The sequence below is a fragment of the Leopardus geoffroyi genome, chromosome D3 (genome assembly GCF_018350155.1).
Source record: "Leopardus geoffroyi isolate Oge1 chromosome D3, O.geoffroyi_Oge1_pat1.0, whole genome shotgun sequence".
NCBI lineage: Eukaryota > Metazoa > Chordata > Mammalia > Carnivora > Felidae > Leopardus > Leopardus geoffroyi.
Window position 1 is genome coordinate 44656086 of NC_059339.1, and position 23190 is coordinate 44679275.

The window sequence follows — 23190 nt, forward strand, 5'->3', positions numbered from 1 at the left end:
CTCCATGCCATCAGCGCAGAGCCCGATGCGGGGCTTGAACTCATGAACCAGGAGATCATGACCTGAGCTGAGATCAAGAGTCAGACACTTAACCGACTGAGCACCCGGGCGCCCCAAAGCTAGGTGGTTTAGATGTAGAACCGCTGCATGGTGCTTCTGAAATTGGGCAGCAGGCCTTGGGTAGAAGCTGGATTAGGGAACCATAGACGTGCTTTTCCAGTTCTGAAAGGCAGGTCCTTTCTAGGTACACAGATGTGTGTGGGCACTGATCATCCAGGATACATTCTGCTAACAGGACATCACTTAGCTTTCTTTAGCTGAGGTCATCTATTACAGGTGACAGCAAGGGACTGCAGGTTCAGACAGAGCCAGGAAGAAATTCTGACTCCACTCTAACAAGCTTGAGCTATTTTGGGTACGTGACTTAAACTCTTTACAAAATGGGAATAATGATGCCCTCTTTCCAGAGTTAATCTGCAGGAAAAAATGAGGTAATGTATAAAATGCCAGGGGCTCCATAAATGTTAATGTCCTTTTTCCCTTCCTGTTTCCCTCTTCTGGAGGATTTTTCTCCTCCTCTCTTTTATTTTGTCTGGCTGGAACTTCCTTTCTCACCTCCCCCCACCCACCCCAAATTGTCCCTGGGCTCCGTTTGAAGGACCCAAGTGTGTGTGTGGAAAGATTAAGCTGTCCTTATAATGGAGAAATGTATTCAAAATGGGGCACATCAAAAGTGAATGTAGGTGACAAATGTTTATATTTGGAAAGTGCTTCTGCTTTGATCCTGGTTTCTATTTTTTGAGAGCTTGACAAATGCGCCCTCTGGGCCTTGGCTTCAAACGTCTTCAGTCAGCAGAGCACTTTAGAGGAGGTGAAACTCATTTGATCCTGTACTTGCTGCTGGCCCAGGAGAACCACAGTCAAGGAATAGGTGTCCCCTTGTCTCCCTGGTGCATGGCCCGGAGCCAGCATGGCTGGCGCCCAGGGGCCACCCCTTGCCCCAAGTCCAGCTCTCAGGGCTACTGATGCTGGAGGCGGTGGAGGCTGCCCCTGGTTCCATCCTCCAGAGGCTCTGGAGTGTACTTGGCCATCACGAGTGGTTCCCTGACCCCTCTGCCTTCCTTCCTGCCCCATGAGGTCACACCGAACCTTTACCGAACAACCTCTGGCCCCCAGCTTGGGAAGGTGCCAAAGGTGACTCCCCAGGGGGAAATTCATCAGGGGTGACTCTGCGGTGACTGAAGTCAGGCGAAAGTCTCCACACAGTCAGCCCCAGAACTGATATTTCCGGGGTTTGGAAGAAAAATCTTGACAGGCTTTAAAAATCATGTTTAGTCACCATGACTTGCCCAATTCTTGTGAGTAGGGTACAAAATGTCTCCGTGTGGGAGGTGGTATGTGCAGCCTCGTGGTGGTGTCCAGCACTCCAAACGTGAGCTTCCCTGCCCATAAAGCCGTTTTCTCCTGTCCAATTTCTTCCTGCTCTTGGATATTGGACTGAAAGCAGGACGGAAGGACACTGAGGTGGTATCTGCTCTTCTTGCCGGGGCAAGTGTGCAACCAGTGAAAACAGGACAACCCTGAGTATTTCCAACAGGAGGACTTTACTGCCAGGAGTCGCTTATGTAGGTCGAGGAATGGCTGAGAAGCCAAACGAGGGACAGCGAGGCAGCCAAAGAGGTTACCTACAGCAGGAAGCCACCACCGCCTCAGGCTGGAGGGACAAAAGAAGGAGGTGGCATTCCTTGCATGTAGAGGCTGGGGTCATCCGGCAGAAGCGGGATCTGCAGGGGTTCTATCATGCAGGAGCTGGGGCTGGAGGAGATGCACGCTCTATTTGCAGAGAGGAAGGGGAAGAGAAATGCTCTTCCTCCTCCTCACGTCCTGTGGGAACCCCTCATCGCCCATCGGAGGTTCCCATTGTCACCATTGCCTGGATAGACTGGATAGAAGTCGGTGACACAGACCCTGGGGAACAGCCTGCAGCAGTCAGCCACTCTCTCCCCACCCTTAAGCTTTAAAGCAAAGGAGGGGAGAGTGAGAAGATTCTCTGGCTCCCGGTGTCTAGAAACCTGCTTTGGGACTTTCTTCTCTGAAAACCAGGAAGCCACAGGAGGAGGGAAGGCCAGGGTACTGGAAAGGGAATTCGCTCACGCCTGTGCTAAGTGCAGACAGAGCCACACTCCCCTGGGGGATGCTCACCAGGCAGCCCTGTTCCCAGAGAAACACTCATCCCTAAATAACTTCTGGAGCTCCCTCACCAATGACTGTGATCCATGCCTCTGTTCTCAGAAGGGCTGGCTTGGGCAGGTGGCATTTCCAAGAATGCTCTGGCTGGGATTAGCAGGTTATGAATTCCCCAGGGGGTCACTGAGAAATGTGACATGCCTTGATAACTAGGAGGCACAGCTGTTTGGCTTCTTATGGTAAATGCTGGCTTGTGGTGACATTTGGGGTATGAGGACACCACTGATTCTGGGAATCTGCAGTCTATTCCACATCTTTTACTTGATTACTCTCATAGAGCGTTACAAACGCTGCCTGCTTTCTTATCTAGATGTGTCCCGTGTTTTGATGTGTGAGAATATATTTATTGAGAGGTTGGGGGGCGGGGCACGGGCTGCCAAGCAGCTCTCTGGAAACGCAGGGCTACAGAGTTTACACTTCTGTGTCACCTTGGGAAAGGTGTTTGGCTGCCCTGGTCCTCGCTTTTCTCTCTTTGGCAAATGGAAGTTATAGGCACTTCCAAATAACCCTGCCACCCTCAAACATGCCTCTTAAACACACACTTTTTTATGGTGTTTAATAACATATTTTTTTTCCCTGGGCCGCCTGGGTGGCTCAGTCGTTTAAGTGTCCGACATTGACTCAGCTCATGATCTTATGGTTTGTGGGTTCAAGTCCTGTGTTAGGCTCTGTGCTTACAGCTCAGACCCTGGATCCTACTTTGTATTCTGTGTCTCCCTCTCTCTGCCCCTCCCCTGCTCACACTCTGTCTCTCCCTCTCTCTCAAAAATAAACATTAAAAATTTTTTTTAAAAAACATATTTTTTTCCATCTTTGTAAATATATGTTCATTGTAGAAGATTTGGAAAACAGAAATATTTAGAGAAGAAATTAAAGATTACCTACAATTCCATAACCCAAAAGTAACCATTGCTAATCATTTTGTGAATTTGCCTTCAACGTTTTTTTTCTAATGGAGTATATATTTTAAATTGGGGCCATACTATACATATAATTACATGCTTTCTCATCTAATAGTCAGTAGAAGGCATGAAAGTATTTTATTTTTATTAAAAAACATGTTTTTTAGGGGCACCTGGGTGGTTCAGTTGGTTAAGCATCTGACTTTGGCTGAGATGGCGATCTCCCCAACGGTTCGTGAGTTCCAGCCCCGCATCCGGCTCTGTGCTGACAACTCAACGCCTGGAGCCTGCTTCGGTTTCTGTGTCTCCCTCTTTCTCTGCCCCTCCCCCCACTCGCAGTCTCACTGTCTCTCTCTCAAAAATTAATAAACATTAAAAAAATTAAAAAAAAAACAACATGTTTTTAAAATGAGTGAATAGCCTGCTGGTTGCACAGATGTACTGTATTTTGTTTAGTTATTCCTTATTATTGGGTGTTCATACCATTTCCAGTTTTTTTTTCTTATAATCATAGTGTGATCGACCCTTGTCCCATAAACTTCAAAGTTGGTACATCTAAAAATACAAATACAATTGGGCTGCCTGGCTGGCTCGGTCAGAAGAGTTTGTGACTCTTGATCTTGGGGTCTGTGAGTTTGAGCCCCATTTGTGTGTAGCGATTATATAAAAATAAATAAATTTAAAAAAACTAAAAATTATATAAACACAATTAAGAGATGTTGAACTATGAAGAAAATATTTGTAAAAAAGCTTACAAAGGATCAATGTTCTTAATAAATGAAGAGCTCTTTTCAATCATTACGAAAATCACTATTGCCTTAATGGAAAAATGGACAGGGAAGTGAAATAGAAAAATTATCCAGTACCAGTAAATATGTGAAAAATGTTCAAAGGCACTGGTAGTCAAGAGACACAAATTAAGACAACAATGTGACCTTGTTTTTGCCTGTAAAGTTGGCAAAGATAAAAGCAAAACAAAACACAGAGAGTGTAATGTTGGTGGTAGTAATCATTTAGGTGAGAGAGATGTCAGGATCACAAAATTCTTCGTGGAATAGTAGATTGATATGTCCTGTTTGTTTTAGAGAGATTTTGTTTATTCATTTATTAGTCAATGATCATCAAGTCCCTATTATACTTAAACATGTTTTTAGGTGCTGGGAGTCCTATAAAAATATGTGGGATATAGCCCTTATTCCTTATGGAGGCTATGATCAAGTAAGAGATCACAGGTGTCCAAATAAAGATAACACAAGGTCAGGTGGACTGATAATAAGAGCATTGGATTTGGAATCAGAAGACTTGGGTTCTAATCTTGGTTTTGGCCTCTTGTTAGCTGTGTAACTTTAGAAAAGTCACTTTACCGTCTCGGGCTTTGATTTCTCCGTTTGCAAAATGGGTTGTAAGAGAACAAAATGAAACAAGAAATCTCAAAATAATTTGTAGATTGCTCAAAGTTTTCACATGTAAAGCTGGTAGCTCTGTGATTTCAAAGGATGAAGTCATTATTTCCTACTGCGGAGACTTGGAAGGCCAGTGGATAAGGACAATCATCCTGTGCTGTGGGGGCAGATTTTGACACGGTGAATCTGTAGAGAAAGGATGGGCCAAGTGGCAGGAATCGTATAAGAAAAGCTGGGGAGGCAGGAGAGGGTAAGGAGAGTTTAGAACCCCGTGAGTATAAGGTATCTGGCTGAGGCATAAGAGACCTCTGGGGGTTGAGATAAGCCTGGGGAAGCTGGACTGGGAGCTAATTGCGAGAGAGCCTTGATGCTAGGCCAAGGAGCCTGGACTTTGTTCTGCAGATAACCAGAGCTACAGAGATGTTTCAGCAGAGGAGTTACTGAGAGTTAAGGGTGATGCCTGGAGTAGGAAGAAAATGATAGGTGAGCCCAGCATGCAGATCTAATACCATTTTCCAGTAAAAGGAGCAAGAGCTCCTTGGAGAAAGGCCAGTGTTCAGGCTGCGGCAGGGAAACAGAGGATAAGCCTGAAGCACCTCGTAGCATTGGAAAGTAAGAAAGTGCTAAAGCAAAGCAAACCCAAACAAGAGGATGGAGGCATGTCAAAGGGACACAGGAGCCAACCTGAAAGAGCTTTCAATGGCCAAAACTGGAACAATTTGAGCAACAAAATAAATAAATAATGTAGTATAGAATTATCACCCAAAGGATAAAATAAATACCCATGTGCCTGTACTGATGTAAATAAACCAGGGGAGAAAAAGCAAACCTTTCTTGTCAAGGATTTCAAATACAGTAAAACCTTGGATTGCGAGCAACTTGTTCTGCGAGTGTTCTGCAAGACGAACAAACATTTCCGATAAATTTTAACTTGATAAGTGAGTGACGTCTTGCAATATGAGGAGTACATGATGCCAAATGTCACATGATCACAACTGAGCCAATGGTTCTTCTCTCTCTCTCTCTCTCTCTCTCTCTGTGGGATTGTGTGTGATTGTCTCCCATGCTCAGATGCTCGGTCTCAGGCTACAATGTTTGGCAGAAAGCAGTGATTTTTCAGAACATTGGAAGGTGCTCACAAGTGGCACTAATGTATTTTTTGTCCCTTCAAAGCACCTATGGACAGTCCTTTGCTTTCCATACAACAGTAAACTTGGGAATGCTTTGCTTCATTCTAGGTCAGGCTGCCTGCGGATGTAGACCCTTTGCTCTGTTGCCTTATTGTCAGTTACATTCAATACAGTATATGGCAAGAGTGGAGTACTATACTGTAGTCAACATCCATGTGAGCATATACACTAGTCCTCATGCAGAAAAAGGCTGACAAGAAAGGCAGTAAGAAGAAGGAGATGGTTACAGTGGAATTTAAGAAGGAAATCAATGAGAAATATGAATGAGGTGTGCGAGTGGCCAAAATTGCAAGATCTGATAAGAAGTCTATGTCTGCATCTCATCTGCAGAGGAGGAGGACCAAAAGATGGAGGAACTCCTACTTCAAATGAGATCAGGGAGATGTGTAAACTGTGGGAAACAGTGTAAAATTTTGTAGAAAGCACCACCCGAATACGGCTGGAGCAGTGCGAGTGAAGAATCTGTTTCACGACAATGCAATGTCACATCTCCACAAAATCCTCAAAAGGAGGCAAAAGCAAGTGTCATTGGATAGGTTCCTTGTTAAAGTTGCACAAAAATAATAAGATTCCCTTGAGCCAATACATACCAGTGATTCCATTAGTGACAGCGAAAGTCGTCCTACACAATAACCCTCCTTTCTCTTGTCTCCCTCACACCAGCCATGAAGGTTTTCAAAGGTAAGTGCAGATTAATTTGTTTATTTTTCTTTACATTTTGTATTTTCTTTATTATTTTATATTATATTACAGTATTGTAATCATTTTTATATGAATATTTTTGTATTGTGGAACGAATCGTCTGAGTTTCCATTATTTCTTTAAATGATCTTTTACATTGTTTTCTCAAAATCAGACTTCTCTGAAGTGAGTAGTTTGACATCTCATATCATACGATAGGTTGGGGTTATCAAGAGGAACTGGCTGATGATCCCACATCAATTGTTATAAATTCAGTTGGCTCACCAGGGTGCCTGGACACACGACAGATCAGAATGGTCATCTCTCAGGCTGTGGTGTCCAAGTTTTCCCAATCTAAAATTGATAATGATGATTTCATATTTGATAATCATCTGATAATGATAAACACACTCACAGGGACAATAGCTCAGAGGGTTTAAAGGCAGGACCATTGCTCACATGCAGAATTTCTCTTGCTTTCATAGCAGGGGTCACTGGAGATATTCACCAGTCTTCCCCCTGTGGCTGTCCCCGTGCCCTTCTCTGACCTGATGGAGGCCCACTGGATGACACAGCAAGACCTCTAAGAAGCCAGGCTCCACCTGTCTCCTCATCTCTGTGCCTGGGTAGGTGCCTGACACACGTTAGGTCCACATGAAACACACTGAATGAGTTCATTAATGATTTCCACTTTTTTGTTTTTTTGCTTTTTCTTGCAAATAGCTTTGGAAGCACTCTCCTATTAAATCTTGCAAAGGCTTTGAGTTGTGGGTAGGCAGAAAGAAAGTCCATTTTTCATGAAGAAAAGAGACCCAGTAAGCTAAGTGAATCACTCATAGACTGAGCAGACGGAGCTGCTTCTGGGGCCACCAACCCAGCCTTCTGGTGCTACCCCATCACCCTGGCACACAGACCAGGACCATTGCCTCAAGTTGTAGAGACAAACAGCGAGAGCAACAAATGTTGGCTATAAACTCTCCTGATACATCGGTTAACTATGGAACTTGCTAAGAGGAGCATCAAAAGCATTTGACAATTTACTGTGAACCTCCCTTGAGAACACATTTTTGGAAACAAGATGTTAAAACCCTCAATGGGATAGAAAAGAGAAATGCCAGCTGAAACCCGATCTATTCTTAAGTATTGAAACTTCTCCTCTTACCTGTCCCCTCTCCACTTTTCTTTTTTTAATAAACAAGACATAAAGACTAGGAACAGTATGTCTAGGATCATAAGCCAATTTTCTATGATTTAAGGAGTATTTTAAAAACAAAACAAAACTCTGGAAGATAGTTTGAGGAAATAAAAGTCTTAACCTCACGACGAAAGAGGTCAGTGGTAGTTCTAGGTGTCTACAAAAGGGGAACTAATACATCCTTGTTATTAGGAAAAGCAAAAGGAGAACTAAGCTGTGACTGTGCCCTAAAGGACAGCAGAAAGGCCAAAGCTTGTGAAAAAGAAGAGTTAGCAGAATAAAGCAGTCTTCATGGAGAAACGTACTGGGAGAAAAAAAAGACAAAAGAAGGAAAATCTGATGTTTAAATTTTTTTTCCGAAAAAAAATGTTTTTTTGTTTTTTTTAAGTAGGCTCCATTCCCAGTGCAGAGCCCAGCAGGGGGCTTGAACTCATGACCCTGAGATCAAGACTTGATCTGAGATCAGGAGTCTGACACTTAGCCAACTGAACCACGTAGAGCCCCTGAAATATCATGTTTTTAAAATGTTGCTTATTTATTTATTTATTTAGAGAGTGTGTGCACACGAGTGAGCAGGGGAGGGGCTGAGAGAGAGGGAGAGAGAGTATCCCAAGCAGGCTCCACACTGTCAACACAGAGTCCAATGCAGGGCTCGATCTCCCAAAGTGTGAGATCATGATCTGAGCCTAAATCAAGAATCTGACACCTAATCAAGTGAGCCACCAGGCACCCCATGAAATACCATTTTTAAGTAATACCACTTTCTCTGTCTCCTATGCACTCACATAGACAGACAGATAGAGGATAGAAAAATTCTGGCTTTTGTTTGGTGGTAGAAAAGTAAGTGGCAATAGAAAAATACATACACATGAACAACTCAGAATTTTGGAAAGGAATCAAAGGGCAGCCTTTTCTCTGGTAGAGGATGGATAGCCAACTGCCTAGCTCATTCTCTCCGCACCAGAGGACACTGTTTTTGGCCACCCTGTGGGTGGGCAGACTGCATGGCTCTAAGTGGCACCCAGCAGTTACATGGCTGTGGAGACCTCATCATTCTTCATCATTGTTTACCTTTTTATTATCAGGTAACTTTACAGTTCTTATTCTGGAATAGGACTTGGCTCTCAGATCTAATAACTGTGCTTTTTTTCTTTTTTCTTTTTGCAAAATATTTAATGTCTCTTTATGGGCAGAGCTGCAAAATGAACTTTCAATCAGGGGTTAAAGCGCAGAAAAGTCGATACACTTTGTCATGTGGTTTGGGAGGTCAACCTTTCATTTCTGTCCTTCTGTCTGCCATTTTGCTTCTCATTTCTCAGTCTCGGTCAGATGGGCAAAACAGACAGAGGTTTACCCATTGGCTCACTTGTGGTGGTCTAAGGAACAGAGGCCCAATTGAAAGCCATTGGAAAAATGTTAAATTTAAAAGGCATTAGAGAAGAAAATCAGAGTGGTTTAGTGAAATACTGACTCAGAGCAAGGACACGGAATCCCCCTTCCCTCCTTTCATCTTGGAGCTATGTCTCAGGTGGATGTCAACACTTTTCTTAGTGAGGTTTGGTTGGGGGAAATTAGCACCTCACTACCCTCCCACCCATCCTCCACCCCTGGTTTGCTGGAGGGGAAAGGCTCTGAGGGGCAACATCCTTCTCATGAAACGAAGCTCAGCTCCAAGCCCACATTTTTATTTAAAAAAAAATTTTTTTTTCAACGTTTATTTATTTTTGGGACAGAGAGAGACAGAGCATGAACGGGGGAGGGGCAGAGAGAGAGGGAGACACAGAATGGGAAACAGGCTCCAGGCTCTGAGCCATCAGCCCAGAGCCCGACTCGGGGCTCGAACTCACGGACCGCGAGATCATGACCTGGCTGAAGTCGGACGCTTAACCGACTGCGCCACCCAGGCGCCCCGCCCACATTTTTAAAAAATTGAGATATAATTGGATTATTTTGAGGTGTACAACCTAATGATTTGATATAGGTTAACACAACAAAATGATCACCACAGTTTGTTTAGTTAACATCCATCACCACACACAGTTACAATTTTTTTTCTTCTGATGAGATCTTTTAAGATAGACTCTCTTAGCAACTTGCAAATATACAATGTAATACTGTTCACTATAGTCAACCTTGCTGGACGTTACATCCCTAGGACATCTTCATCTTATATCTGGAAGTCCAAACCCATATTTTACAACTCAGATGTATTTCCATTCTAAGCCAATACCCCTTCTCATGGGTCCTGACAGCTGTTGGTGCATCTGTGTGTTTGTGTGTTGGAATATGAATGGGGGCTAGAGATCACCATTGTGGAAGATGAAAGCCTCTAGTCTTGAGTCATTCTTGGCTCAGGGGTCTTCATACAACAAGGTGACCATCACTCTGCTTTTTGAGCTGCTCACACAGGCTGGAAAAGGCTTTGAAGGAAAAGATTCCTTTCCACTCAGAAGTCTGAGAGCTTTGGGAGGCGGAACTTTCTTTGACTCATGAGAGCTTTGGAAAAGTGCCTCCAGACCAAAGTAACTGGGTCATGATGGGCTAACAAACTGATTTTATCCTGGGCTGCTTATAATGCATCTAACGTTATGTTCCAGTATTAAAATTTAAAAATGAGTGTTTATCATATTCTTCTGACAAAATGGGGGAGGGGAAAAGGCTTCTTTTCTTGAGTTAGTTTTTATTTTCTTGTATCTTTTTTTGTCTGGAGGTATGAAGGATCTTTTGTGGGATTCAGTTTTGAGGAAAGGTGCTCTCCAATGGAAAAGGTGAAAAATAATGCTAGGAATTCCCCCACTTCTAGAGATATTTTTTACTAAGTCTTTCTGAGCTTTCTGGACTTTCAAAAAACCTAAAACCACAAGAAGAAAACAACTATGAATCTCTTGTTTCTTGACAGTTAAACCTGTAACTTATGTAGGGTTTCATAGCCTGATTCAAGACCAGGCTTTCCCTTCCTTCCTTTCTTTCTTTCTTTCTTTCTTTCTTTCTTTCTTTCTTTCTTTCTTCTTTCTTTCTTTCCTTTCCTTCCTTCCTTCCTTCCTTCCTTCCTTTTAAAAAAATGTTTATTTATTTATTTTGAGAGAGAGAGCACATGCATGTGTGCCCGCAAACTTACACTTGAGCTTGCACATGAGAAGGGCAAGGACAGAGAGAGGGAGAGAGAGAATCCCAAGCAGGCTCCACACTGAGCTGAAATCTCACAACTGTGAGGTTATGACCTGAGCCAAAATCAAGAGTCGGACGCTTAACCAACTGAGACACCCTGGCACCCCGAGACCTGGTTTTTCTGTAAGTTTCATGGCATAGCAGGAACGGATGGGGCTGTTGAAACCCACGTGCCAAAGCACTGTCATGACAAGTTGGGTTAGAGAAGTTCTTGATAAGAAACGCTAGAGATTTTAATCCTCTTTTCCTAGTCACAGAATGGGGAGGACTTGGAGGGTAGGGAATGAACAGCATTTCCATGAGTAAGTTTAATTTGACCTTTAGGAATTTATTAACTTGTTATTGGGTTGAAGTTCTACCCTGACGTCTAAGGGTCCCATTCAACAATATGCATGATTTGGGGTGGGTGGGTGGGAGGTGCATTAGTCATGGATTCAGTTATCAAGAAAGCTTAGAGTTAGGACAAAGTGTGGCTCTGTATGCAAGTGTCTCCCGATACCGTCTGCCTGATATTTGGATTTCCCATTGTTCTCCTTGTGAGGTTACACCTTCCAACCCACCACCTGATCCCCTTTTGAGTTTCTTTGTTCTCAAATGCCTCTGAAAATAAGGCTGCCAGAGGGCAGACAGGCAGCTATGGTGTCTGGAATGCTCACCTCCATGTTCTCTGAGCCAGAAGGTGGTAGGGATAACAGTAGTGGCCCCTTGGCCAGCCCTGCCCCGATGCAGCCAACCTGACTTTGATGGTCAAGGGGACAGCTGGCCTGTGTATGGAAAGAACACTAAGGAAGAGGGACCACAGGTAGATCGTTTCGTTCAAGGGGGACGATGGGCTTCAAGACCAGTTCTATCTGATTCCCATCTTCACTGGAATGACTATGTCCATCCTGCACAGGACCAATGCTGTGGTCATGCGAGCTCTGGCCAGCAGGACTCCGCCGATTACTCAACTCTTCCTTTTCTTCCACTCCAATGAACAAAAAGATCAGGATTTCCTGGCAGAATTCTCCTCCTGTCCTTCTCCATTCCTGGACTCCCTTCACAACAGCTTCACAGTCTCAGCAAAGATCCAGTTTGGGAACTCTATGACTTTTGTAGGAACTGGAGAGCCTGCTCCCTTGTGGACTAGTCTAGTGTCCGTGCCGTGTTGAGGTGAGTGATGAAGATAACAGGACCAGAGAGAGTCCCACAGAGCCCTAAGAACCTGCACCCACCAGCTCAACGAGGGAGGCCGTCACTGGGCAGAAGAAAGGACTTTCTCCTCTGGAGCTCGGTGAGAGGCCTGAGCAAGAGGAAATGTGCGAAGTTGAAAAGGATTTCATCCTCAAGAAGAAAGCATTTAGCAGATGTATGAACTCTCGTTTGGAGGAAGGGGAGATATTATGCCAATTAAATCAAGACAATAGCATCTTGTTCCCCCTGCAGTGAACCCTGATAAAATTGCCTGTCCAGGGGAAGGAAAGTATTTCATTATTGCACCTTTGAAAAAGGATAATCCTTTCTGTATTTCCTCTGTGGGGGGGATGGTGTCCTTTGTTCTTGCACCTCTGACTCACAGCTACTCTCCACCCTTAGTTTCGGGGGAAAATCTTGGTAGTTAAAAAAAAAAAGAAAAAAAAAAAGAGGGTATGATTAAATGACCAAGCTGTTAGACAAGTTGAGGACCCATCTCAGGATTCTCATCAATAAACCAGGGGTGATGCCACAGTAATTGCAGAATGTCCTCTGGGGCAGGACACTGACACTCAGGAAGCTCCCTCCTCCCCGGGGGATCAGGGCCCTCCACTGGGCCCTGCAGAGTTGACTCCTGTGGGGCAGGCATTCTGAGCCTGGTAGACATGCAACTCTGGAGAAGACTTTTTAGAACCCCGGGGAGGAGGGGGGGCTGTGGTGCCTGGGTGGCTCAGTCTGTTAAGAGCTGGGCTTTGGCTTAGGCCATGATCTCACGGTTCGTGGGTTCGAGCCCCATGTTGGGCTCTGTGCTGACAGCTCAGAGCCTGGAGCCTGCTTCAGATTCTGTGTCTCCTTCTCTCTCTGCCCCTTCTCGGCTCACACTGTGTCTGCCTCTCTCTCTCTCTCTCTCTCTCTCTCAAAAATACGTTTAAAGAAAAAAAAAAAAAAGAACCTAGAGGCCACGGGTTACTACTCCGATGACCTCACTCTAGGACAAAAAGCCTAACAGGGGAAGGAACCACTCTTGCAGAATCACAAAACTTTGAAGCAGGAGGGGATTCTAAAGCCCATCAAGTCCAGTCTCCGTTTTACAGCCGGGGACACAGAGGCTGGGGATGGACGAGAGACATTCCCAGGTCTGCTGAATGAGTCTAATGTGCTTTGCAGCAGTCAGGGCTCATCCCAAAATGTTATAGGTTCCAGGAGCATTAGGAAACGAAAGGGAAAGTTAGAAGCTCTGCTTAGCATAAGTTCTCCAAGTCGCTGCATTCTTAGCATGATCAGGAAATTTCAATCATCCTTTTATCAGTTGTAAAAGTTGTTTTAATCATAAAGTGTCTCTCGGGGCACCTGGGTGACTCAGTTGGTTAAGCATCTGACTCTTGGTTTCAGCTCAAGTCACCATCTTTTGGTTCGTGAGTTCTAGCCCCTCATTGGCCTCCATGCTGACAGCATGGAGCCTGCTTGGAATTTTCTCTCTCTCTCTCTCTCTCTCTCTCTCTCTGCCCCTCTGCTGCTCATGCTCTCTCTTTCTCAAAATAAATAAACAAACATAAAAAAATAAAATAAACTGTCTCTCACTGAGGGACGGGAACCTTCCCAGGCATGAGCAAAGAATATCTATTTCTCAGAGTGTCTTGCTCCTTCAGGGTGACCTTCTCTTCCAGGTTAAATGCAAAGACCTGGCCTTTGCTTAGAATAGCAAGTGACTAGTTTTCTCAGACTGGTTATCACCTTAGTGTGGTCCTAACTCCAAAGAAGTGGTGACAGTCAGGTTTCAGACCGCTAAGCTGGTCGTCGTCCCACCCCGGGGGTGGGGGAGACCCTTTCTGGGAACAGTCTGGGTATCTTTAGGGGGATTCACTAATTGATAGTGTGTTGGGGACAGTGGCTTTCCTGGGGGGCTTGATCCCAGGTACCTGCTCCCATCCTCACTGCGTGTAAAAACCTAGAAATATTGATTTTTGGATGAGCAGTATGTTGGAGAGATATGATGACACCAGCGAAGGTACAGTGTGTGCTGGGGATTGGGGGAACTGGACTTAATTTTGGGGGAAGGACATTTACTGAAAACGGTAATGGGAGGGGGGTGGAACTTGTGGAAATACCTATCTAACAGCAGATGTTCTTTGATGGTGACACAGAAAAATCTCCAAGTACCAAGAGCTAACCCTACTTAGCCCTCAGTACTGTAGTCACACCACGCCTGTTGCTTAGGATTTGGAGAATATTTTGAGCCCTCCTAGGGCACCTATCCTTGAACATTTTCCATCATAAATCCTGCCAACTTCTCTTCTTAACAAAAAAAGTCTGAGACCCTGGTTTTACTTTTATTTGGAATTAACAGTAGTTTTGATACTTTTGATAGTAAGAGGATAGTAAAGGATGCCAGATGGAGAAATCTTCACTGCCTAACAACTCCCTGATCCCCCGTTCAGCTCAGAAATAGGGCAGAAGGACCCCGGGACAAGGAACGGCATGCATGAATGTGCAGTGGCACTGTTGGACAGAATTACAGTGCATGAGCACCCTTCCATTGTTCTTGCTATGACCTCTACATTCGTTAGACTTCTCCAGTATGGAAGACAGCAGTACTGGGAGGGAAGGGCAGAGCGCAAGAGGCAGCCAGAGGAGGTTTATTAGGGCTATTTATCAGCTGCTTGTAGCACAGACGGAGGCAGAGCACCGAACTCCTCTGAATTATGGGCAATGTCGTTACCACTTGTGAGATGCCTACATCAGGCTCCGAACAGCCTACTCAGACTTGATGGCTTCCCCTGGCAGATAGGACCACTGCCGTTTTCTGAATCGTACAGAATTTCAATTTTTGGTAAACCCCCCGAAAAAGCTGCTTTAAAACCCCAACACATCAGTGCAGTGTCCCACCACGCCCCAACCATCGGAAACCCTCTGCCCTCTGGCATGTGACTAGCTTGCCAGAGGTGAAAGACCAGCCTTTTATTATTTGTGAAAGCCCTCAGCAAGCCAGAAATAAACACGGACACTGATGGTGATTTGAGAACTAAAGGATATCTTTCAAGTCTAATAGATGTGATAAAAATAAACAACATCCTTTCATCAATTTCATGGAGCATGGCTCGGTGTTTATCTTGTGTCATGTACTCGAGATTACCCCACTGGAAGAAAAAAAACACTTGATTGATGCAGGGAGTCTATTTTGTAATCTGCAGTGGTTGGAAAATATTTTTCTACTTCCTGCCAGGCCCCTTTTTGCTTCTCTAAGGAAGTTATTGATGGTGTACTTTATAGTAATGAGAATGCAGCAATTTCCAGTGAGAAATCCAATGGGCTCCTTTGTTGCAGCCACTCTTCCATTTGGTAATTAGTTCAGAAAAGATTCTCTGCTCTCTTGCTTTCACTCTGTGGCTGAAGTTTTTCTTTGGGGGTTTATGACATCTAAGAATAATAATAACAGCAAATATATCTAGCACTTTCGAAGTACTGGACAAAGCACTTTTCATCAGTTGTTTGCCCACACAATCCTATGAGGTGAATACTGGTATCATTCTTAGTTTAATGATGAGAAGCTAAGGTTTTGAGGTCAGATGTTTTGCTCAAGGTAGTACAGCTACATCGTCCCCTTTGTTTTGCTCAAGGGGGATGATGGGCTTCAAGACCAGTTCTGTCTGATTCCCTTCCTCACTGGAATGACTATGTCCATCCTGCACAGGACCAAGGCATTGAATGAAGGGTGTTCATCCTATTCATTCATTTATTGTGCTCGAATATGATTACAGCATCTACTGGGTACCAGCCCTTGTTCTAGGTACTGGAGATACCAGACCAAAGCAGACAGAACGCCTGAGCGTTTGGAGCTTACGTTCCAGTGGGGTCCAGTGAAGTGAGATGTAAAGTCAACCAAATAAATGAACAAGTATGTACTAGTTAAATGGTGACTTGTGCTATGGAGAAAAATAAATCAGAAAATGAATATATAAGATATGAGAGCAGGAGTTACAATTTTTTTTTAATTTTTTTTTCAACGTTTATTTATTTTTTTGGGGGACAGAGAGAGACAGAGCATGAACAGGGGAGGGGCAGAGAGAGAGGGAGACACAGAATTGGAAACAGGCTCCAGGCTCCGAGCCATCAGCCCAGAGCCCGACGCGGGGCTCGAACTCACGGACCGCGAGATCGTGACCTGGCTGAAGTCGGACGCTTAACCGACTGCGCCACCCAGGCGCCCCCGGAGTTACAATTTTAAATAGAGCAGTCAGGGAAGGCTTCATTAAGATGATATTTCAAGAAAGAGCAGAAGGAGGTGAGGGAGTAAGTCCTGCGGCTATCTGGGGAAAGAACCATCTAGACAGTTGGAATGTGCAAAGACCCTGAGGTAGGGCTATGCTTGGCATGTTTCAAGAGCGAAAAGGAGACTAGCATGGCTGCAGAAGCATGGTGAGGAACCACTGATGAGATGAGAGAGGTACCTGGAGGTTGGGTGGTGAGAACCTTGTGAGCCATATAGGGCTTCACCATTTATGCAGAATGAGATGGGGGAGCCATTGGAGGGTTTTGAGCAGAGAAATGACATGATCTGACTTAGCGTCAAAAGGATCCTTCTGGCTGCTGTGTGAAGACAGACTCAAGAGGGCAGGGTGGAAGCCGGGAGCCCCGTTAGGAGACACTTACAGGAAACCAAGTGAGAGGTGGTGGTGGCTCCTACCAGGGCGGCAACGAAGGAGGGGATGAGCGTATGAGTGGTGGAAATAAATGGAGACAAACTGGAGTTTGCCGATGGACTGTGGGGTATGAGATAAAGGGAAGGGTTAGGATGCCTCTGAGGTTCTCATCTCCGGCGAATTCCATGAGAGGGATTGTGAAGCAGAGACTTAAGGTCATACCAGAAATGTATTTTATTTTATTTTTAAAGTAATCTTTATCTTCAGAATGGGGCTTGAACCCATGACCCCGAGATCAGAAGTCGCATGCTCCACCAACTGAGCCAGCCAGTTCCCCCACCCCCAGACACGTTAGAAGATCACAGAGAGGAGCTTGAGGAGGGAAAAGGGGATTTACAACAGATATGAGGCTTGGGCTTCTGTGAATGTCTTTTACTCTGGGCAGTCAGCTCCTTGACAAGCAGGAGACACTGAAAGGGGGCTCCTAAGAGTATACCTGGTGGATGCAAATTGACAGGAGGTTATCCTGTGTGATAGAAAATTCTACAAAGATAAGGCCTTTTTCCTGTCTTTTTTTCCTTTTGAGAATATCTTGTCTAACCCACCCTGAGGGAAGAACATTTTGTCACAAACCATCATCACACAGGAACCTACAATTGTGTCTGAATGGGGACAGGTCAGCTAGTGGATTATGGGAGTGGATATTCTGAGGGTCAGGGTGGGTTCTGAGATATGCAAAGCCTGACTGCTTACGGAGATATGCTTATCAGAGCAGAATCTTGCAGGTTCCTAGAGGAAGTAAGGAATAAAGAATGGGGGAAGGTTTAAGGGGATCTGGAGTAAGGCAGAAGGACCTTTATCTACTTTGGGAGACTTAATCCAGAAGCCATTGGGCATTCTAAAAACCAAGGCATGGTGTGGGGAGAGGAAGGGGATCATTTCCATGGATCAAGGTACTTTAGGGATTGGGAAACCAAACCACACTAGAATTTCCGGCAAATGCTCTTCTCCTATCCTCACCCCCACCCTCGCCTATCACGGTGTTCTTGACTGGGACATTGATTTTAAAATTAAACCTGTTCCTTTGAGGGAACTGAAACAATTTCTTGACTCTCAGTTGGCATACTTGTCAAGCAAGCCCTGGGCTGTGCCCAAATTGGAAAACTCTGGGAAAACCAGTGGTCTATGGTACAATAATGGCAACAGCTTACCTTTCCAGAACACTTGCTAAATGCCGGGCTCTGTGGCAAGCAGCTGAAGTGCATTTGCTCATCTAATCCTCATGCAGTCTAAGCAGACACACACTACTATTATCCGTATTTTGCAAATAAAGAAATGGAGACTTGGAGGCTCCAGTAATCTGCCCAATCTCATCGAGCCAGTTAGAGGCACATCTGAGAGCCTAAAACCATCCAGTTGACTGTAAAACCTGTCCTGTCACACTGAAGCCAGGTACAGGGCACACACAAGGCAGACTGAAGGGCTATTTGGGGGGAAGAGGAATTTCTTTCCCGTGCTGTCTCAGAACCCGGCCACAAAAGGCTGAAAGCCAGTTAACTTTGATCTCAAATTAAGAAGTCGTTAGCGTTCTCAACATTTAACTCCGAAAGAAACACCTCCTTTCTTCCTTCTTGAAGTAATTTAATTTTCACATTATACTTTAAGGGATATCCTCTATTTACCTAATGCTTTCCTGTTCAGTCATTTCAGACTATGAATCTTGTATATTTTATATACACAAAGGTGACTTTTCCTTCCTTGAATGACCAACGCTTATCAGCACAAGCAACCGATACTGAGCTCATAAATATGTCACTTGGAGTTCAGTCTCTGCCCTTCTCTTTTCTAAGAGTAATTCTCATATGACACTTTTTCACCCCCTTTCTTTTCCTAACCTTGTGGAGACTGCACTTGTGCCCCCGAAGCACCCTTGGAGCCTGTTTTGGTTTCACTCCCCACTGGCATATATAAAAATGAGTGACCGATGCTTACACACCAAAGTCGTTTCAGCAGGAGTCTGCAGACAATATAAAACAAGGCCCGTGGAGCCAGCGCCTTCCGATTCCAATTAAATATTTCCTGTAAGCCTGTGCCAATTGTGCATCTTGTAAGAACATTTGAAAGCAGAAGTTTGAACTCACAGGGACCCCGTTGCCTTAAAAACCTGTTTCCTGTTTGACAAGATTTTACTAGTAGGAGCAAAGTAGCACATTCAGCAAGAAAAGTCATTGTTAGTGGCTGAGATGTGCAGAGGTGGTGGTTTCCTCTCCCGAGTGCCCCCCGGCATAGCCTCACTGGGTTGCAGATTTCTTTCTTTCAGATACATCTTTCTGAATATTTGAACCCTATTCCAAAGGGCCCTAATGACATTTCCAGGGTTAGAGAAAATATTTGCTTATCTCCCTATCTGCACATCCTACCTCTTGCTTTCTGGTCAAGTTTGAAAAAAAATTTTTTTTAAAAAGTTATTTTTAATGTTTATTTCTGAGAGAGACAGAATGCAAGCAGGGGAAGGGCAGAGAGAGACACACAGAATCCAAAGCAGGCTCCAGGTTCTGAGCTATATCAGTCCAGAGCCCAACGTGGGGCTGAAACCCATGAACCATGAGATCATGACCTGAGCCAAAGTCGGACGCTTAGCCGACTGAGCCACCCAGGCCCACCCCCCAAAAAATTTTTTTTAACATTTTTTACTTTTGAGAGACAGCGAGACAGATCATGAGCATGGGAGGGGCAGAGAGAGAGGGAGACACAGAATCCGAAGCAGGCTCCGGGCTCTGAGCCTGTCAGCACAGAGCCCAATGCGGGGCTCGAACCTTCGAACCATAAGATTCATGACCTGAGCCGAAGTCAGACGCTTAACCAACTAAGACACCCAGGCGCCCCTATCTGATAAAGTTTGAAAAGCTTTCAAGATAACCCTTTAGATGCTATTGCCTCCATTTTACAGATTAGGAGACTGGGTTCATATGTTATTAAGTTTTGTATAGACTATTGTAGATTAGCAGGGACTTGGTGTTCAAGGTGCCTCTTGTGTTACCACTTTGCATAAGTTACAAAAATGCTTGCCGTCTCAGTTTTCCAATCCATAAAATAGGGTAAATGGCAGCAGGAATTTGGCATCACAGATTTGAAATGCCTCTTTTTTTTTTTTTTTTAATGTTTATTTATTTTGAGAGAGAGAGAGTGCAAGCAGGGGAGGGGCAGAGAGAGAGAGAGGGAGAGAGAGAATCTCAAGCCAGTTCTGCTCTGTCAGCACAGAGCCTGACGCGGAGCTCGATCTCAGGAACCATGAGATCATGACCTGAGTTGAAATCAAGAGTCGGAAGCTTAACTGACTGAGCCACCCACTTGTTCTTGAAATGGTTTTAAGTCGTTCTCCAGAAAGTCACTACAATAATCACAAAGTAGTTTTATTATTGGAGTATCATTATCATCATTAAAAAACATTTTTTTTTTTACAATGGAAACTCAAATTACTCCATTACCTGGCCCTAGCTAGCCTGGTAGCCTACCAGCCTTTTTTCCAGCCATAATTCCCTCCTGTCGTACCCCAGTCACCCACACATACCCATACGTTATACCCTTTCTTCAAACTTTGTCCTCTGGGTCTCTTCCCACATGATCCCTTCTACCTGGAACCCTCACGACTGCTTCTGTGAAGCCTTCCCAGCTCACTTGGGGATCAGGCTGGTGCAATACAGAGTTGGTACCATAATCAGAGAGCCACGCATTTGAAGCTTCGTGTATTATCAATGTGGTTTAGGCAACTTACGTGGGTTCTCCCAGTCTCTGTGCTCATCTCTAAGATGGGCTAACACCCTTTACCTCACAATATTACTAAGACTCAATGAGATAACGCATGCAACACCCAGGGCACGGGACAGGCACAGAATACACCTGAGCCCCTACCTCCTACCCCTCAAGTAAAATTCCTCTCTCCCTCTCTTGGGCTGTGAATGTGCTTTGCTTGTATTTCTTTTATAACAGGCACCAAATCCTGCCTTGAGCTATTGTCCCTAGTGATGTCTCTGCTGCTCACATGAAATTGTGGGCAGGTCCCTTGAGATCCAGGAAGATACTGATTTATTTTTCTGTCCACCACTGTCCTTACCTCACAGTGAGTCCTCAGTGCCACTGATGGAACTCCAGAAATGTTATCAACTGGTTCCCCTGGACCTGCTTGCATTGTGGTGTGGGCCAGTGACTAACACTCATGGCTAATTTGTAGAGCATGGAAAACCGAGCCAAAGAGGGATAAAGTGAGTCAGACAAGAGGCCTGAACTTTCCAGAGCTCATTCATAGGCTCTGCCTCCAAACTATCTTCTTTTACCACAACAGCTTTGCAGAAATTTAAACACTTGAACTTTCCTCTCGACCATATGAGTATAATTTGATAAAGTAAGATACAAACATTCATTTAACAAATATGTAATATCAATATTTTTAATGGGCACGTACTACATTCTAGGCATCTAGACCTCTTACACATATGATATTATCTCATGGAAATCCTGAGAGGTGTATTTTCCCCCCATTCTACAGCACAACGATGCTTAGACAGTACTTGTGATATCCTGTGTTAGGTTCTAGAGGTATCCATTGGTGAACATCAAGCTTCTGTTTGTTAAGATCACAACATACTGTCAGAGACAGGCAAACAAATCATTGAATGCGTTAGAAGGTACACACACTAAGCTATAGAGTGGGGACCCAGAAGGGAGAATAGTTGACATTGGGAATGAGAAATTATCAGGAAAACGGGCACTATTTGAACGGATCCCGAAGGATGAGCATTTGGGGGGCAGATAAGGGGGAAACGGCAATTCTAGGAATAGGGAACAGTATGGTGAAAGTCAAGGAAGAAAGAACAGCACCTATTTCAGCTACAGTGGAAAGAGGATATGAAAGTTAGCCTGGGGCAGGGGGACGGGCCTGGTCAAAGAGCTTGGCCTTTTTCCTGTAGGCACTGGGCAGCCATTGAGGCTTGTACACAGGAGGAATGACTCTGGTGTCTTCAGACGATTGCTTAGGTAGCCTTGGAGTTGGAGGAGACAGTGAAGATAACCTGAGCATGTTAGCTATGAAGTTATATCAATGTTAAAAGTTATTCTAATGAAAATGTGTATGAGTTACTATCATTATTATGCCTGGGTATTAGTAAAATTAAGCTTTTCCTATTTCACTGCTTATTTCTTTTTTGGATAAAATTGAGAGGAAATATACTATATTCCAAAACACTCTTTTATAGGGACAAAAGATCTCGAAGAAGTTTCATTTTGTGGGGGGAAAATGGGTGGTGGGCATTTGAGGAGGGCACTTGTTGGGATGAGCACTGGGTACTGTAAGTGAATCATGGGAATTTACCCCCAAAGCCAAGAGCACACTGTATACTCTATGTTAGCCAACTTGACAATAAATTACATTAAAAAAAAAAATAAGTTTCATTTTGTGGAATGTTCTGGCCCACGGGATGGTAACTGTTAATCTTTTTTTAAAATGTTTATTTATTTTTGAGAGACAGAGAGAGAGAGAGAGAGAGAGACAGAGTGCAGGTGGGGGAGAGAGGGAGACACAGAATCCAAGGCAGGCTCCAAGCTCTGAGCTCTGAGCTGTCAGCACAGAGCCTGGTGTAGGGCTTGAACTCATGCATAGTGAGATCATCTCACTAAGCATCTGAGCCAAAGTCAGATGCTTAACTGACTGAGCCACCCAGGAGCCCTGGTAATTGTTAGATTGTATTTCTTTCATCAGTGGGAAAACAGTTAGTCTGAAGGTATCTCTCAGGACACTTTCCCTGGCATTCTCTTTCCAGCGCTGGCCATCCCCAGCACCACGGCAGACACAGTTTTTGTAGCATCCAACCTTCCTGGCCCAGTCCCCTTCACCCAAAATGAACAAAATCTCTAGACACACACTGCATATGTATTTATATATTTTTAAGCAGGGATGGGCAAGAACATGTAGGATATGGGGAAAGATAATCCAGAAACTTTCAGAGAGCCCAAAGTTTCCAAAGATTTCCCTGTGCTGGCTGGTCAATTTCTGTCAAGCAAAGTCCTGAGCTGCAGAGCTCTGTGTCTGCAGCCCATGAAGCTCTTGGCTTGGCCCCAGGGAGGCCCCTGGGCTCCTGCCCCTATTGCTCCCTTGTAGCTGCCTCATGTGACCAATCCTGCACCGGAAATGTCCTTGAACACCTTCTCTTTCTTTCTTTCTCTCTGTTTCTTTCTCTCTCTCTCTCTTTCTCTCTCTCTTCCTTTCTTTCTCTTTTGTTTCTTTCTTTCTCTTTTCTTTCTCTCTCTCTTCCTTTCTTTCTCTTATCTTTCTTTCTTCCTTTCCTTCCTTATCTTTCTTTTTTCTTTCTTTCTTTCTTTCTCTCTCTCTCTCTTTTTCTTTCTTTCTCTTTTCTTTCTTCCTGTTTCTCTCTATTTCTTTCTTTCTCATTCTTTCTTTCTTCCTTTCTCTCTTCCTTTCTCTCTTTCTTTGTTTCTTTCTCTCTTTCTCTCTCTTTCTCTTTCTTTCTCTTTTCTTTGTTTCTTTTTTTCTCTTTTCTTTCTCTCTCTTCCTTTCTTTCTCCTTTCTTTCTCTCT